The sequence below is a fragment of the Mus caroli genome, chromosome 9 (genome assembly GCF_900094665.2).
Source record: "Mus caroli chromosome 9, CAROLI_EIJ_v1.1, whole genome shotgun sequence".
Taxonomy (NCBI): Eukaryota; Metazoa; Chordata; class Mammalia; order Rodentia; family Muridae; genus Mus; species Mus caroli.
Genome location: NC_034578.1, coordinates 110,351,083 through 110,355,688, shown reverse-complemented (window position 1 = coordinate 110,355,688; position 4,606 = coordinate 110,351,083).

Sequence of the window (4,606 nt, the reverse complement as noted above, 5' to 3'; positions counted from 1 at the left end):
AAAGAGAGGCCCATTGGACTTGCAAACTTTATAGGCCCCAAGATAGGGGAATGCCAGGGCCAAAAGAATGGGAATGGGTGGGTAGGGAAGTGGGGGGCGGTATGGGGGAATGTTGGGATAGCATTGGAAATGTAATTGAGGAAAATATGTAATAAAAAATATTAAAAATTAAAAAAAAAAGAAAAGAAAAATGTCCACCATAGCTGTCTACTGATGTTTACAGCCCAAGACTGTTCCCCTACAGAGGTCCATGCTACTGAGATTAGCTACGCCTGTCTCCTTGTGCAACTGTATAAAATAATCCTATTTCCTTGTTTATCTGTGTGTAACAATCCTGCCTCCTGTTCAGACATATGCAATGACCCGGACTCTGTTCAATTCTGTGTAATAAATGTGCTGAGCTGGGGTACTGAGATTTCACATCGGAGAACCCAGTTTATCCCACTCCCAGCTATTTCTTTGTATCCTTTTACCTGTCTGTCTTTTCTTCATTCCTTTGATGCCCGCTCAAGACTGTCCCTGGGACCAAGCTGGCTATTTCTCAAGATTCCCCTGCCTCAGCCTCCGTAAATATGGTTATTACAGGCAAGTACCACCACCCCAATTATCAAAAACCTTTGAGGTACACTCTACTGCTGAGGCCCTGTTCCTACCAGTCCCCAGAACTACAGAAGTCAACCTAAGACTTTGCCTGCTATGCTGAAGTTTTCCATCTAGGTCTAAAACATGCAGTCCAGATACAGAGACTGAAACCAATGCTCACATCGGTTCCAGAATGGCCACTGATCTCTAAGACATTCTCTGGCTCAGTCCACTTGGAAGACCTGGGTTTTGGCACCATTTCTCAGACACACTGCTCCATACAGGAGTCACCTAGGAGAATTATGGACAGGGTCAGTGGTCAATGCCTTAATCTTTTCTATTGCTATGATAAAATACCCTGACAAAAGCAACCTAAGGGATTTATTTCTCTTCATAGTTCCAGGTTACAGTTCATTACAGCAGAGGAGTGGCAGTGGCAGAAACCTGAGAGAACTGGTAGTGTTTTACATCTGCATCAAGAGCAGAGAGCACAGTTCAGAACCCCTGCCTAGGGAATGGTACCGCCTTAGGTGGGCAACTCTTCCTGCTTCAATTAGCACAACTAAAATACAGACATGCCCAGGGGCCAACCTGATCAATTCTTCACTGAGACTCTTTTCTCAGGTGATTCTGGATTGTGTCAAGTTGGCAATTAAAACTGAATATCATGCTGGACAGTGGTGGCTCACACTTTTAATCCCAGTACTCAGGAGACAGAGGCAAGCAGATCTCTGTAAGTGTGAGGTCAGCCTGTCTACAGAGAAAGTTCCAGAACAGCCAGGCTGTTACATAGGAAAAACCCTGTCTCAGAAAACAAACCAAAGGAATATTTAGTCTTTGTGTGTTAATTCACCGACTCTAGAATTTATCAAAGCTAACTATCCAAGCTGGGCAGGCAGGAAGTGGTACATTCCTGTAATCCCAGCATTCAGGAAACTGAGGCAGAGCGAGCCCTGCAAATTTGAGGGCAACCTAGGCTACATAGCTAGATACAATCTCAAAAAAATCAACCCAAGCTGAGGCTGGTATGCATGGAGCCCTGGATTTAATCCTCAGAACCACACAAGACAGGCATGGTACTGTGTACCTGTAATCCCATCAAGAGAGACAGAAATTCAAGGTCAAGGTGAAAGGCTGCTCAGTGGGTAGGGTCACATGACCAGAGTTTAATTCCCAGAACCCACCCACCTACTGAAAGTTGACCTCTGACCTCCACAGACTTGCACACAATATAGAAATAAAAGCTACCCTGTGGTGTAGAGCAAGTTCAGGGCCAGCCTGGGCTGTGACTCTATCTCAAAACATGAAATAAAACACCTTTAGTATGGAGCAGAGCGTGCTGGTACTCTTCTACCTTCCCACCCTGACCTCTGCGGGTGGGAGGTGCTTCAAGTTCTGTTGACAGAGATGCCTGTGTTTCCAAGAAAATAGAGCTGGGGCCTTGGACAAGCAGCTTGCCGACAAAATGCTAGGGTTTTTGTTTTGGGATGTTGTTGTTTGGTTCATTTTCAATATCTAGCTTACACATGTGCTCTGGGAGGTATGGCTACTACATGTAGCAATGTTTACCCAAAACATCTTCCCTGCTCCTGCCAATAGATCACACACAATAAGAACAAACGTCTTAGGTTGACAGTTTGTCTCTTTAAATAACTCCTAGGCCGATTGTTATCTCCACTAAGGAAAGGATTGCAGCCATGGGCTGTCTGTCAATCTATTTCCCACCCTTCCCATCTGTTGCCAGACTCTCCTTTACGGGTGGGAGTAGGCTGGGGTATGTGTGTGACACCCTAAGCGATGCAGTCCTCTTCCTGGGGAACCAGTGACTTTCTCAGACTTACTCTCAGAACAGCGGTCCGCGGCTTTGTACAGGAATGTGGACGACCCTAAAGCAGCCTAGCTAGCAGGTCTATACCCAGAGTGATGATGTCTCCCCGTGGTTGTGTAGAGGAGTCCCTTCCCCTAATCTCTCACAGCCTAGATACACGTAGGCCCTCCGGAGACCCGGAGGCCATGTGCAATGAGGGCAGAATTTCATACAACTAGTTGGGAACTGTGTGTGAATCCTCTCGTGAGAGTCCCATGACCCTCTCTGTCACTTCTTTACATGAGCTATGTGCGAGCAGAGACCAGGAAGTGGAGGGGTAAACGGAGCCCGGTAAATGATGCCCGGGATTCAGACAATGGAGAGCAGCATCGGAGTGCAGATCTCACTTCATTGTTTATTTACATGAGCTTAAATATAGCTTCTTAGCCAGCGAGGGTATGTTTATGTATTTAAGGGTAAATCGGGGTGCAACTGTGCTGTTTAGCAGAATCTGACTCCCCGGTCCAGTCCAGTCCGTGGGCCTACCCATGAGGCTCTAGGGGAGGGGCCAATCCTCCGTGGAGATTTCCATGAAGACAAGGGAAGCAGCCATCGCTCTGGACTCTTTAAGGAGTCCCAGGAGCCTGTGGCACGTCGTTCTCCACTCTCCGTCCCACTTCTTCGTCCACCAAGTTTATCTCCACATCCCCCCACGGAGAGAATGAAAATGTGACTAACCCAGCTGTGGCAATCTTGTGCCAGCAGGCATAGCTGAACTCATGAAGATGTCAGCTGGTTCAGCTTGGAGGACAGCATTGTGTAATACCATCTCTCTGCATGCTTTTCCTACCTCCCCACCCCAAACTTATTTATCATTTTATGTGTATGGGTGTTTTGCCTGTACACATGTCTGTGTGCTACATACATGCCTAGTACCCTTGGGATCCAGAAAAGATCAGCAGATCTCTATAACTGGAGTTACAGATGGGTTTGTCCTGCCATGTGGGTGCTGGGAATTGAACCTGGATCCTCTGGAGGAGCAGTCTTAACCACTAAGGCATCTCTCCAGTCCCTCGAAAGATTTGTTCCTCGTTTACTTGTATGTGCATGTATGTGTGTGTGTGTCTGTCTGTCTGTCCTCTGACCTATCATTGGCACCGAACAGCAATAGCTGCAGTGACTGCCTCAGACAGGAGCAGCCCGCTTTCCCGAGGTGGTTATCTCTATCCCCTTATCACTTACAAACCTTCTCTTCACCTGGCAATCATAGCTGCCCTAGCACCACAGGTGAAGGAGATTTTCAGAATTAGAGGAGCTGGGAAGGTAAATGTCATGTGTGTGTTGTTTAATCTCAATTCTCAGCTTGATGAGATCAGACTCACTTGAAAGGTGGGCTGCCTCTTGCTCATGCTGTAGGGAACCACAACCCTAAAATTATTTTCACTGCTACTTCATAGCTATAATTTTGCTACTGTTGAATCATAATTTAAATATCCGTGTTTTCTGATGACTTTAGATGACCTCTGAGAAAGGGGTCTCGACCCACAGGTTGAGAACCACTAGCCTAAGAGGACAGTGGTGGCTAAAGAGGGAAGAAAGACAAGGAAGGACTGTGAACTGTGGGGGATGCGCTCCGCAGGCAGAATACATGTGAATGGAAGCTTAGAAAGTAAAAGCCAACCTTACAAGACAAAGCCAAGTGCAGAGAACCCCAGCTTTGTATTGATCAGGGGACACCAACTTTGATACGCTCATTTACGGCGCACATGCACATAAAACTGAAACACATACTTTGAAACATTTTTTTTTAATACTTATTTATTATTATACATAAGTACACTGTAGCTGACTTCAGACACACCAGAAGAGGGCGTCAGATCTCATTACAGGTGGTTGTGAGCCACCATGTGGTTGCTGGGATTTGAACTCAGGACCTTGGGAAGAGCAGTCAGTGCTCTTACCCGCTGAGCCAGCCCACTTTGGAACATTTAAGAATATCCCCTGCCAGGTGAGATGGCACACGTCCTTAATCCCAGAACTCTGTTGGATCGCTAGGAGTTGAGGCCAACCTGGTCTAAAGAGTGTGATCCAGGCCAGCCAAGGCTACATAGTGAGACCTTGCCTCAAAACAACTTGAATTTAATTTAAAATACACACATACACACACACACACACACACACACGGTTGAGAAATGGCTCATTGGTTAAAAGCACTGG